Source organism: Talpa occidentalis, unplaced genomic scaffold (genome assembly GCF_014898055.3).
Source record: "Talpa occidentalis isolate TD23 unplaced genomic scaffold, MPIMG_talOcc4v2.1 talOcc4.8, whole genome shotgun sequence".
Lineage (NCBI taxonomy): Eukaryota > Metazoa > Chordata > Mammalia > Eulipotyphla > Talpidae > Talpa > Talpa occidentalis.
In genome coordinates, this window is record NW_023605194.1 from 24357364 (window position 1) to 24371773 (window position 14410).

At 43.7% G+C, this 14410-nt stretch overlaps 1 protein-coding gene across 1 annotated transcript in view; it reads left to right on the top strand.

Moving 5' to 3' along the window:
- LOC119234212 (sorbin and SH3 domain-containing protein 1-like) overlaps window positions 1-14410 on the top strand; it is a 182942-nt gene that overhangs the window by 58433 nt on the left and 110099 nt on the right. Inside the window, 1 exon segment of the mRNA XM_054690406.1 lies at window positions 3000-3088. The gene's annotated coding sequence lies outside the window, so the exon portion shown is untranslated.

Sequence of the window (14410 nt, forward strand, 5' to 3'; positions counted from 1 at the left end):
TGACTCATAGCTAGAGTTATGATCAGATTCTTGTGAGACAGAAGCCAAGCCCCACTGTCACTGGCGCTCTAAGGCAGAAAGCAGCAGACTGGAGCATCAGCTGAGGGCCTGTTCCTAGTTAGATTCCACTAGGAGCCTCGGATTGTACATCTGGTCTCCTCTTCGTCCCTTATCACCTAGTAAACTGCTGGCTCTGGCCTAGGCAGGTGATCTTGGCCTTGGGGATTCCATTTGGATAAGTGTGTCGCCAGTACTAACCTTCTGAACAGGCTCTTTCATAGTCCTCTAGATTAGTGGACTAATTAGTGGCACCCTAAATTTCAGAGCCTACTAGCAAGAGTGAGTAGTTGGTGAATGATTGATCCTCTTTTAACTCAAATTTAAAGTATATTTTGAGGGAGCCTAGAGGATTTGAAAGCACTGTATTAGGATACAGTAGTCAGCTAAACAAAAGATTCCTCAAAACTTGAAAAATAGGTAAAAGGCAAAACAAAAATGATGACATGGGTGCTTGCCCACATATCAGTGAGTGGGAAACTGATGTCAAACTGTCAGTGATTCATGCCGTGAAGGAGAGACGCACTGCACTCTGAGAACACGTAACATGAGAAGCACTCATTTGTTCAGTTGCTTCGATTGATGTTTGGCAGGAAGGGAGGTAATATTCACAGCATCCAGGACTCGATAGTCTTTGGATTGGCTAGAGAGGAGGATATAAATGGAAGAGGCAATAATGAAAAGGTGCTAGGACCTGGGACAAATCTGTACTTTCTTTTGGGGTATTGGGTAACAGAAAGGTCTTGTTTTAGGTAAGGATATAATGGTCCTTGGAAATAATGGATTTCCTAAAAGTTAAGAGCCACCAAAAGGGACACATTAGTATCTTGAACTTTTCATAGACTTCCTGCCCTTCCCAGGTTCTTCCAAATTTGCATTTGTTTCTTTTTAAAGATTTATTTATTTATGCATACAAGAACTGGGGTACAGGCCAAAGGTGTGGGGGATGGGGGCAATGAGAGGATTCACCAGAGACAGAGTGGAGAGCAGAAGAGCAGACTGAAATACACTGCTGAGGGGAGCAGCGGGCGAGACAGAAGAGGTCTGCTGCGAACTCTTGCTACAGTGGCTGCAGATAGCTTCACAGGTTGCGTCTTAATCCCTTGCGCCACCAGGGAGACCCCCAAATTTGCGTTTGGCTCACGTGGAGGATACTTATGCACTGATGCCAGGCCTTGCAGTCAGGATGGCTGACCTCAGTTACTGTGGGTTACTCTGTTGCTGGACCATGTGAAAGTCACCTGATGACGTTGGGGAGGAGATTTCTTTAGGTTGGTCCATTCAGGGAACCAGCTTAATCAGATCTGTCATCTTTGTGGTGCACAGCATTTACTTTGCCATTCTTGGCTGGTGATTGCTCAGGCTATTACTTGACCACAAAGTGGAAATCTGGGAAGAGAAGTGCTCAGCTGGCTTGACAGGTTTCTAGGCATTGCATTGATCTGCCGTGCCCTGCTCTTTGGTGGGCAGTAAGGACCTGAGCAAAGTGCCGTCTGCTCTGGAGCCATTCCTCGAAGGCCACCACTGGGTGCTCCTGAGCCCTGTGTTCTGCCAGGGTGAATCTGCAGGCTTGCAAGGGATCCGACTGCTGCTGGGGCCGTCCAGCTCCAGTAGCTTATCTGGAGGCACTGGTGTCATGTCGTAGTCTGGAGTGGACTGGAGCGCAGAGGGAGGCCCCCTTTACTTACTCAGTGGCCTGGCTGCTGGCGTTTTATGTTTTTTTATTTATTTAAAAGGAGTTAAGTGATGTTTGTCATAATGCGATGTAGGGAGGGGTAAACATACTAAGAATGTGCAACTCTCCATATCTTGGATCCTGGCACACTGCCTGCTGCAGGATGTTAAGACCTTAAGGAGATTTGTTCTGGAGCTAGTGAAGCCTCAGGGAGAAAGGTACGCTTTTGCAAAAGGCTGTTGACATCTGGCTGTCGGAATCATTTGAACAATTCCTGGGTCTCCAAATCAGAGATTTTGAATTAATGGGTCTGGAGCGCAGGAACTTTTTTTTTTTTTTAAGTTTTCCAGGTGATTCTAATTTTCATCCAGACTTGGGGACCAGCCCAATGGTTATAGCTCCAAGGAAGCTCTTCCCACTCTTCAGGTGACTTCAGCCTCCGTGTTTCCTCATACTGACTTTGAACCTTGAACCCTAACCATGATCAGATATCTGGTCTTCTCTTCTTTATTATGCCTCCTTTCCAAAAGACTATCTTTTGGGAATGTTCCTCCCCTCTGTCCCCCACCCCGGACTTTGCCTTAGCCTAAATCATAGCTGGTGGTTCTTTCCTTTCTTACCCATGAAGAAAAGAACTCCACCTGGTGATTTTGATGGGAAGATATCTGATATCCTGGAACATTTTATCACAGAATTTCCTGCTTGTCCAGTTGTGGGCATCCAGGCCCCGAGGTGGAGCCAGAACCTTCTTTTGTCTTGCACAGGGGAAAATCTCTTTACCATCTTCTCAGAAACATTCTGGAAAACAGTATTTTCTTGCACCACGTTTCTTGGGTTCTGCAGACATGAAATTGTTGGTACATGTTGACAGGTCTGATATTTTTTTAAGAGTCAGAAGTCTGGGCTTTTCATGTCTTTGATTTTAGGTTTTGATTTAAATTTTCTGAATATGCCCTACACATAAATGTAATACTTCTATAGGCTAGGTTGACCTGTTGGACTTTCAATCTTGTGATCCCTGTTATAGATGATCTCTAAAGCTTCTTTCACAATTCATAAGTCTAGTGGGGGAGACCAGTTCAACTGGTGAATTGAAGTTTCTTCTATTTAGGGAAGTAAATGCAGGAACATAGTAGGCCCAGAAGAGGAGGACATTGGTGCTTTGAGCCTAAACAGTGTGCCTGGCAATTGATGTTTGGTTAACTCCTTTGGGGAGAAGCCATAGGTGCCTAATTCACCCCTAATGTTTTATGTTTTTCTGTTACAGGTGTTGGCATTTGTTGGAAGTGTTTGTGAAGCTGTCTCTCTGCCCAGAGCTCCAGGACCAATGCATCTTTCCTCCATCTTAAACCAGTGGTGAATATGTGTTTTTTTCCTTGTGCAGTAGTGAAGGGAAATATTTTCAATGGACTATAGAATACAATTTGCAGAGAATCACACTGTCCTTTCAGTTATAGAAGGTCACTGGATTGAGCCCATGCATATCTGGGTTCTGGTACCTGCTTGGTTCTGCCACCTTTGCTGTGGGATGTTAGGTGAATTGTTTGTCCCCGGAGAGAGAAAGGAATCTTCCCTGCTGAAAGAGATTGTGTATATGAGAATGGTTGAAAGAGAAGTACTGGGCAAGTATAAGGTAATTCTATTAGGGCCTGAGATGTAGGGCAGGGCATTCTGAACAAAATGTTGGAAACATGTTTTTAAATTCCTATTTTCTGAGACACCACCCCCGACCCCGAGTGGGTCTTTGAGAGACTTGTGTTCTATTTTCCCCTTCCATTACCGCTGCTATTTTCCTGAAAGATGAATTAACTTCATTTCACAATCACCTCCATTTTTATTTAAAATTAGATAATTTCAGTTAACAAATGTTCTTCCTTTTTTGAAAGAAATTTAAATTACTCATCATAGCAGGGAAATGTCAGTTGAAAGAGGTACAAATACATCCTTGAACACCAGTATGCTCAGGGCTGAGATGAGACTGCTCCAGGAATAAAGCTAGTTGATGTTGGTTTTATGTGCACCGCCGAGGGGCAGGACCATCGTAAGCCACAGAGGCACGTGACTGTGCATCTTGATTCCAGCTACCTTGTTGAGAAGAGCTGGCTTGTTTGTGGACTTCCTGGCTTGGTCGAGTGAGATCAGTTCTGGTGGCATGGCCCCCTGGGAGCCTGCAGGTTGCTGGAGGTTGGAGCAGGAAGAACAGTCAGGACAGGACAGGGCCAGAGTTAGGGACCCAACTCAGGCATGAAGGGCTGCCTGTCTAGATAGCCATGTCCAAAGGGTTGCAGTGGCAGTGCTGACTCCCACCATCAGAGTTCCACATGGCAGGCAGAGCTCTGTGGTGGGAGCATTCAGAGAAGGAGATGGCTTCAAAAGTGGGTGGGACACTTGACCCTTTCAGGTAAAGTGTGTTCCCTCCTATCTTGTCCCAAAGCTCTGCTCCAGCACTGGAAAGCTGGTGATCGCCAGACTGAGTTGTCCTGGGGCTTAGAGTCATGAGATTGACTAGTTAGATTCACTAACAAAAAATGAGAGCTCCGCAAGGGCAGGAATCTTTGCTTCTTCACTGCTGCATCTCCAGCTCTCAGACTAGGCCTGTGCAGACACATGGTGTGTGTCTTATGAAGTAAACACTTCAGTAGGTGATACAGTGTCAGGTAGTAATAAGTGCCACAAGAAAAGGAAACAAAGTGAGGGGTTCTTTTGAAAGTGTGTGTGAGTGTGCATGTGTGTTTGTGAGAGAGGGGAGATTTTGTGCAGAGTTGCAAACGGAGTGAAAGAATCTAGGAGGAGTGTCAGGCAGAGGGACAGCAAGCATAAGGAAAGGCCTTTGATGTAGGCTGTGCCTCGTGTGACAGAGGGACAGGAGTGCAACCAGTTCTTGAACTGGGGAGAAAGAGGGATATGGAGTAAGGTCAATAGTCTGTAGGAGCCAGTTCTTATTAAAAGGAGTTTCGATTTTTCTGAGTGTGATTGGTTACTGTTGGAGAAGTTTAAGTAGAATCGTGATGTGATCTTCTTTGTGCATTAAAATGATTGCTCTGGATACTGAATAGAGAATCAACTTTGGGGCAAGAGTAGAATCAGTGTCACCTGGTCATTCTGGTGGTTCAGGCAAGACATAAGGCTTAGGGTGGTGATTATGGAGTGATGTGAAGTGGCCAAGCTCAAGATATATTTTGAATGTAGAACCTGATGGATTGGCTCTGAGCAAAAAGAAGAGTCCAGGATGAGTCCAGTGTGTTTTGACTGGGTGGATATCATTGCTCTTTACTGAGATGGGGAATAAAGATGGAGGATTTGGAGGAGACCCTGGGAGTTCTTTTCAGGACATTAAATTTGAGATGCCCGTTTGATCATTTTTTAAGATGCAGAGTGATTGGGGCTGGAAAATTCTATAGTCTTCAGCCTATAGAAGGTAATAAAGCTTTGAAAGGGGAAGAGATCACTGAGGGAAAGAAGAGAGGGTTAGAAGCAGGATGTGGATAGAGTAGAGGAAATGCAAAGTGTATATCTTTCTATATAAAATTCCCACTAAGAAGTAAATGAAGATACAGCTAATGAAGGTGGGGTGACTCCATGTGATACAAATTACCAAATGAGATAATGTGATATAAAAGCAGTACTAAAGATTACTTTATATAAAAGTTTTGAAATACTCCCCCGAGTTAAGAAAATTAGTTTTAGACTTATATATTTTTAAATCTGATCAGCCGAATGCATTATAAACTACATTTATACAATTGGCACTTGGCTGTGCCTTTGGCTGGCAAGCAGAAAGATCCAGCATACTTTGCCAATAGCCTGTAACCCGCACTGTTCTTATGCACTGGAACATCTACAAGCCCTTTTGATGACTATAAAGTTGAACTCACTATTAATATAATTAAGGGTTTTTTAATTTACATCATACCATCCAAAAGTTCATTAAATGAAGATTCATTGAGTGAAAATCATGTAATTTTGCAATGAAAGCTGTGATGAAATTCTATGAGTGAGTTCATATAGCACTGTGATTTATAGAACCTCAATTTAGGAAATATTTAGGGTATCTTTAAAATATTAAGAATAAATGCTACAAGAGAAAAAGCAGCAAGGATATATTGTGACTGAGGCACTGATGCAATGCCCCTCTACTACCATTGACTGATAAGAGAAAGTCAGTTCTGAATCATACAGATTTTCAACTATTTGTGGTCTTCTGGTATAAAATGTAGCCTGTCTGTGTTGCCTTTATCCATTTCTCAGAAAGATTACCCTACTGAGCTTCCAGCATCTCCTCAGTGGGCTTCTTAGTTTTTCTACTTTCGGGCTTCCTGGGGAGTTTGTTTGGCTTTGATAATCTGTAGCCCTCATAGACATTTCCCCCCTTTCTATAGCCACCAGCTCCAAGCTTGCCTGCCTCCCCACCAGGACTTCCTGCCCTACCCATCTCTCTGTCTGCCTTGGGGATTCTCAGTTTAACCCTCCCCAGAGTCTTTGGAATATCCTAGCGATTTTGTTCTTTGAAAAACATTTGTATTTTTCCTGCTGCTTGGTCTTTTAAGATATTTTGTGGAAATGACAAAAGAAAGGGAAAATAGTGTGGCTCTTGAGGCCAGTGTGGTAGGCGGCATTCCAGCAGCTGCTGTTTCCAATCTTTTGGGCAGTGGGCAATCCTTACTTCATATTACAATAATAGTTCAAGACATTCCTATTCCAGGGATAATAATCTTCTTGGAATTCTGACCTCTGGAAAATGAGCTCTGATGAGCATTCTGTGTCTATAACCAATGGTTCATGGCAAAATGAAGGTTTCAGTGGAATGGTGTTCATGGCAATTGACATCAACCCTTGTTTTTCTTAGTTATTGTCTCTCACAGAGTGGAACTTTTAAAAGATTAAAAAGAATGAAACTTACTAGCAATGAATTATAGGAGGTAGGATTTCTTCTCGCTGCTCCCTTCTTCAGTAAGTGATTCAGGAATGAAAAAAAAGAAGATGGCAGCTTCCTGTGCCCCTGAACACGTAGAACAGTGGGGAATTTGAAAAATGGTGGTATCAGCCAGAAGCTTAAAATCAAAAAGGTGGGGTGCAGAGCAGTATTTGTATGTGTAAAAACTATTTCTAGAGGAGATGGAAGAGATGAGAAGGCTTGTGACATGGGCAGTGGTGTAGGAAGGAGAGTTTCTTTTAACTAACTATATACTCTTTTGTACTTACAGATTTCTCATGTTAATATATTATCTTTCAAAAGAATAAGAGTATCCCTTTTAGTCTTAAGAACTGATGTAGAAAATTTTCATTTTCTTTCATTACTTGTTTTTATAAATTCTCTTACTCAGTGTGTATTTTGATCAAGGTCAACTATCTAGCATTATTGGGCCCTATCCCTGCATGGAACAGCAAGGGCGGGAGTGGAACAGCAGTTGTTCTCATGTGAGGATGTGTGAATTCTAGTTGGCTTAAGTCTCCATTTGTTACCTGTTGGCCCTCTCAGGCTTTCGGTTTAGTTACCCCTGACTTAGTGTTTCCATTTAAAATCTTATATTGAAAAGTCAGGGATTTTAAAGTTCAGCAAAATACCATTTTGGTGTCCTTCTTTTTGAGTATTGAAAACCAAAGGTGAGAGTGCAAACTGGTCCAACCACTATGGAGAGCTGTGTGGAGATTTCTTGACCTACTAAACATAGAGCTTCCATATGATCCAGCAATTCCACTCCTAGGTATTTGCCCAAAGGACACAGAAACATCAATTCCAAAGAGCACCTGCACCCCTATGTTTATAGCAGCACTGTTTACAATAGCTAAGCTTTGGAAACAACCCAAATGCCCAAAAATAGATGACTGGATCAAGAAGATGTGGTACATATACACCATGGAATATTACTCAGCATTCAAAAAAGATAAACACATGCAATTTGCAGCAACATGGATGGCGCTGGAAGGGATCATGCTCAGCGAAATAAGCCAGAAAGAAAAAGAAAAATACCGGATGGTCTCACTCATAGCAGGAATCCAGAAAACTTAAATAAGGGACCAGGAAAATGAATAACTACAAGAAAGTAAAAATCAAAATCAACAAACAACTATGAACCAGAGACACTTTATGGGGGGTGAGGGGCGGGGAGGGGAGGGATTGGGGTCAAAATAAGGGGGTTGCAATTGTATGGGGAATATAAAAATAAAATATATAATAATAAAAAAAACAAAAACAAAATACTAGCAAACCAAAAAAAAATTATTAAAGAAAATAGGTAATACAAAAAAAAAAATAAAATAAATGATAGGGAGAAAAATAGTTTGGGTAGTGGAATAGTAAACAAGTATGTTTTTTCCTTAAATAGATTTTTGCATTTTCAAATAAGAGGGGAAGGAAAGAAAGCAATAATAACATTTTTTTGTATTCTTTGCAAATATCAAATCATTATATTAGGTTTGAAACATATCATGTACTCTGCATAATGTAGTTTGCTCATTAAATTACTGTGTTGGGGACATTTATACAAATTTACTAATTATATTTGCTCTTAAGTATTTCCACTTTTTTTCTTTCAAATGGAACTGAACTACTGAACTTGAAGAAACTGACCATTTCTTAGTTTGTTCCCCCTTTAAAATAAGCAGACAGAATACAAAACTGGACAACAGAAGTCCCTGATATTTTAATGAAACAGAGCTATTAGTGTTCTAGGCCCTGTATCTTGCAGAGTATCTGGTCGATTACAGGAAAGGAACTTCATGTCAACAAGTCAAAGCCAACAATCCAACCTAAAGCTTTAATGACCATGTGAATCTAAATCATTTGTTTTGTGAGCTCCTGTGAGTAACAGTTTCTATTTCTTCTAATAATGCCATTTTCCTCCTAAGTTCATGCTAGCGAGGATGGAGACAGCATCTTTATTCTTGTGCATTTTTAGCTCTTTGGTTTTCCGTGAAAGCTCATCATTGACCCTTGCTGTGCTGGACTGGGATTGGGTGATGGGAGCCCTCACCATGGCCACCTGCAGGCCTTGCTTAGCACCTGGAATGGCCTGGATGTTGTTTGCTTCTTATATAAAATGAGATCCTATTTGGGTTTCCCTCAAGCTCTAACAGTCTAGAATTTTCTTCTTCAGTCACATGTAGCCCTTAGTCCTGGACATGAACACAAACTCTGGAGTACTGACACTGTGGCAAGTTCTATGGGATTAGAAGAACAGCGTCTCAGTGGACAGGGCTTCCTCGCGTCTTCATTTATTACTCATGGTTACCTGTAATAAGTTCGCAAGAAGAACTAAGTATACTGGGTTTTGGACTCATGAGCTTGTGGTGTAACCCTGAACTCACGGCCTGGCAGAGACTCAGTAGCCCTCTAAGTAGACGGTGCAGAGGCGAAGTAGGCAGAAGGATCCCTACCTTCTCGGCATTTTGTAGAACGCACCCCAAGATTGACACTCCCAGGCCGATAAGCTGACTCACGTTCACAGGTTGGGCCACCCTCACACTTGAATTTTACAGTCCTGGGTGAGACTTCCTTTGTTTCTTTGTGGGGAGTCAACATCAGTTTAGTACCATCTCTTGGCCATTGTGAGTCAAAATTGTTGACTATGAGAAATAAATGGTGGAAAGAGAGGCCTTAGCAGAGTAAACACTGTGTTATAGAATATGCTCAGCACAGTATGGGGCCAGGGAGGCTGTGGGGGTGTTCCGCAGGGGCTGTGTTGGCAGTCGCCTGGGAGGCTGTTGCGTTGTGCTTATTTTCATTGGCTGAGAACTTATAATGGCACATAGAGCATGGAGAAATAAATACATCTACATATGCACAGTATAGTACAGTGAATATGCAATATATATTAAATTTACTGAGTGCATATTTTTATGTTAAATATGTTGTTTGTTTTAGGAAATTTATTTCAAAAATAAACGGCACTAAAGTGACTCAGTGCTGCTTGGAATGGCATTAAATGAGCTGTGTATGTAAGAGCATAGTGGGTACCAGAGACCCAGTTGGCAAAGATCTTGCCATTGTCTTAGATCTTTTTGGCAGAATTCTAGCTGCATTTTTGTTCACATGCCTGAAGATACTGGGTATTTTGCAATTCCTTAGATTGGCTCTTCAGCATCAAATGGGTTGATTTGTTTGCTGGTTTATTCAGCCAACAGTTACAGAGTAGCCAGTAATCTTTACATAACCCCTTGGCTGTGGAGTACATGCACAGGCTTTCTCCCACTTAGGGGCACTTGTTTCAGAGCCCAGTCAAATGCATGGGCAGCATCGTGCATTGATTGATGACTGTAGTTTCTGTATCTTAATAGAGTCTCTTTACTTTCTTTTGTACTTGTAAGCAGTGATCGCTACAGTGTGGCCTGGGCTATTTAAGAAGGAACTGGGGACAGGTGGGCAGAAGGGTCACTATGGGAACTGTGCTTGGACAGTCATTCCCAGGAACCAGGGAGGCGGGAATCATCTGAGCCTGAGTCGGGTGGCCGGGATGTGGCTGTGACTCTGAGAAAGACGGAAACTATTTGGAACAGCTGCCATGGGCTGGGCACTAGGGGCTGAGCAAGCGTTGAAAGCAAGGCCTGCTGAGCCACTGAGGAAGCCTCTATGTATATAGTAGGTGTGGCCTGGCTGTGACTCAGGGACAAAAGGAGAGGCAGGAGGCCAGGGTTGGATGGTTGCTGGGCAGCTGACCTGGCATTGGCATAAGCTGCTGTGAAGAGTGTGTCTATGTAGGGGTCTGGGGAGGTAAACAGCAGGAAAGGTGAGGGTCTGGAGGTGCTGAGCAGTAGCTCTTAGCATGGCTTACAAGGCCCTTTGTCTCAGAGCTCCCCCACTGTGCATGCCTTATTGGGCCATTCCTGTGTGCTTTTGTACCTATTATTCCTTTTGCCCTTGCCTGTGACCTAATTACCTCCTACTTTAAGTGCTAGCCTGATCATCACTCCTGGGAAGCTTTCTGATTGCTCTCTGCAGGATCAGCTGACCCTTCACCCTGTCCACACGTCTTTCCTGTTGGGCTGTGGAGACTTGTTTACAGGCTGCTGATATATGTGGATCAGAAGGTTCCTGAAGGGCAAGACTGTTCAGCTACCCAACAGAGGCCCTACATACAGAACCGATGTTGAACCGATGTTGGGAAAATGCTTGCTGAATGGAGGCAGCACTGCTTTGCTGCAAAGTCAGTAATATAGCAGAAAATTAGAACAGGCAGCAAACCTCAAGATCAGTTCATGTAACTCAGTCACCTTACACTTCAATGAACTGAAACTCAGAGAGGTGGCGTGTCTGTCCTGCTATCACACAGCCTTGCCCGAAAGAGCCAGGTCTCGAATCCACCTCCCCTGGATCAAAACGCCACGTTCTTTCCACTGCACCACAACAATCTCAGATGTGTCTGTGATAACATCTCAACACGTGGAGATGGCCAGCTTTGACTCTGCTCAGCCGATAACAGCCTCGTGTCACCATCCACAGTGTGTGTTATCTCATTTTTCTGGCAAAGAGGAAGACGGTGTCCTGACAACGAGGTGCTTTTCCTCTGCATGGTGCCAGGGTTACAGCAGCTCTTACCTCACTGCTTCCCCTTCCCTTTCCGGGTTTGTCCTAGTTTATCTTTGGTTGGACTTAAGCATCAGCAACTGTTTCTAAGTAAATAGAGAAATTGCACATTCAGAGTTTGTGGTTTCAAACATTCAGTGCTTTTTGCTTTAGCCTGTCCCCTTCTGGCAGCTGCCACTGCTACTGCAGTCTCCACATTGTCCTGATTTAGCTTGTGTTAAAGACGGTGGTGTACAGTGGAAGTTTCCTTCTTGGAGCAAGCCGAAGAACTGATGGAGCACTCATACAGGGAGGACTTAGGAGAGAGGAAGTGGACATATGTACCATTCTAGATCAGTTTTTTATCAAAAAAAAAAAAAAAAGGTAGATGTTGTTTTCCAGACCCTTCCCCTGGTGATTGGAATATAAGGTGTGGGTGTGTAGAAATGCTTATTTGCGTATTTTCTGTCTACAGAACTTATTCCTAAGCTGTTGGGCAATATTTGACATGCAGTATGTTGTCTTTAGGGTTTAAGTCTCAGCATGACAGAGGGCAGGGCATGGCTCGTTCCCCTAACTTCTATTCATGACTGACAGTTTCAGGAGCTTGGTTCCAGTTACTGTGGATCATCTGAACTCCCTCCCCAGCACCCTTAGTCCCATGTCCCTCAGGGTCAGTTCCAGGACTGGAAAGGTCACTCATTGAGCACTGGGAGTATGATTGGTTTGGCCCTTTGGGCTCCTGTGTTAACTTATCAAGCAATACACATGGAGATGGCCCGTTTTGAAGACCTGGGTCTTCAAATTCTTCCTTCCTCTAGGGAGTTCTGCATCAGTGCTTCCCTTGAGCATTTCCTTAATTCCCTCACATTTTTCAAGTTAGAGGATGCCCAAAGTCCCCTTTAGCTCAGAAAGCCCATGGTTTGAAACACACCCAGTGACTTTAGTCTTCAGGGATTTCTGAAGCCACTTTGGGCCTTCTTGGCTCTTGGCCACGTGGAAATCCGTTTATGATTCTCCCTGCACTGGTCTTGAGTTCCAGGTATTGAGTTTGGAAGTCCATCAGCCAACGATTTAGGTGACGTCAGGAACATTTTGATTGCTATATTCTCTGCTTGGCATCTGCTCATTTCCTTCAGGGACAGCCCCTTCCTTGGAAAAAATAACTCCAAAGATGCTTGTCTGCCTGATGAGCTAAGAAGGCACAACCACCAGGCATTTCCAGCCAGGATCTTGTCAGTCACAGGTCACTGGGTGATAAGGGTGTCACCAAATTGAAGATGCCCCTGACACCCACGCCCCCCAAACCACCCAGCCAACAGTGGTCCTCATGCTGGCTAGTTTTAAGAATGAGTTTTGAGACAGAACCAGCTTTGGCTAGAGCAGGAGTTGACAGAAGGTGTTCCTAAGTGTCAGTCACATAGAAACGATGACCTGGACGTGAATCCTGGGGTTGTGACCTGGAGGTGTATCCCGAGTGGTGACTTCTCTTGAGCCCCAGCCCTGAACTCTCCCCCAGGTGTATGTGATTTTTCCATATGGTGCCAGGGGACTGTAGTCATGAATCAGAGCATTAGAAGGGGCTCATTTGGAGTCTTAGAGCTGGGTTGAGAGTCCACCCTGAAGCTCACTGAGGAGCACCATAGCATCAGGATGCAGCAGAGACTTGACCACTTTCTAGTAACCATGTCAGGAGCTTGATTCATGTGGAGCATGTGCTCAACCCAAATACTGCCCCCCTCTCCAGGTACCCAGCAATATGGGGACTCCCCTTGTGTTCCTTTTAAATTTTATCTTGTTAGAGTTGATTCATCTCACAACCTGTGAAGAAGTTTTAAAATCCAACATCTGTCATCTAACTGGGTGGTAACTTTCCTGTGTGTCACCTGTAGACACAGTTGGTGACCTGAGTGTGCAGGGTGGGCCTAAGGCCACATGCCTGACACGTCAGTCACCTCTATATGAATCTGCCTAATAGCTCATGTTTCTGTGATCATATTCTCAAGAATATCATGGACGTCTCTTAAAGCCCAGTTCAAGTGATGTGAAACCCATCTGAACTATCTAACAAATCTAATAAGGGGAATTAGTTAATTTGGTGTTTATTCATAGTGAACATGGACAGATTCCTGGTGATCAAAACTTTTTTTTTAGATATTCATCTAGTTAATGCCACAGGCTAGATTTGTTCTGGATGTTGACGCCAAACTTCTTGGTGTATACTCCTAGAACCTTCCATTTGTTAATTATCTATTTCCTCATCTTTGATCATCATTCCTTTCTTTGAGGTTTCTGAAGGATTACTGGCAGTGATTGATCTGGGGCAGCTGCTCATACTTTGGCTATCTCTGACCATGATTCATCTGAGCCTGAAAACCAGGCTTGACTTAAAGTGGCCTTGGCACTCCCTTCTAGCCCCACACCTATCTGCTGCTTCAGTCAACCTCTTACTGGAGTTGCGTTTCCCAGTATGAAGAAAGTTCTTTCTGATGTAGGAAGTGGAAAACTGCACAGGGGATATGCCTTCTCTTATCTCTACTGGCTGTAACACTACACCAGCTCCCACGAGCAGGCCTGTTCTTTGCTGCTCTTCTTGCTCTCGTTAGAGCTTAAAAGAAAAAGAAAAAAGATCGAAAACTTACCCCAATGGCTATTCACATTTCTGACATGTTTTAACTCATCCCAGACATTATTAACCTTTTGGACTGTCTTTCGACTGATAAAGACTGTTGCCCTTTGTGCAGTTTGAACTGTGTTCTCTCCTCCTGGACCCAGATATACAAATAGAGCATTCTGAGGCTGAGAGTGCTTTGCAGCCATTTAAAGGCAGTGCCTTCCTGGCTCCGGCTCACCCCACCCTATTTGGATCACACGAGTTTTTCTCAAAGCTCAGATAACCTCTGATTCCTTGTCTGCCCTTCCGAGAACTTTGCTTCTCACCATCATGTTCTCTCTAATTTTAAGTTGTGACTGATCCTCTGGGCTATAACCATATAGGGCCGACTTAGTGACAGGACAAGATTCAGCCATACTGACTGCCCAGAACTTTCCTTCCCATCCCAACTCCCCAAGAGACCAGTGCTGCAGACGCCCACCCAGGGCAGGGCTGGGCTGGACCTGATACTGCTTCCAGGGTCAAATTCTCTGGGAGGATCTGGACCTCTCCCTGGGATAAG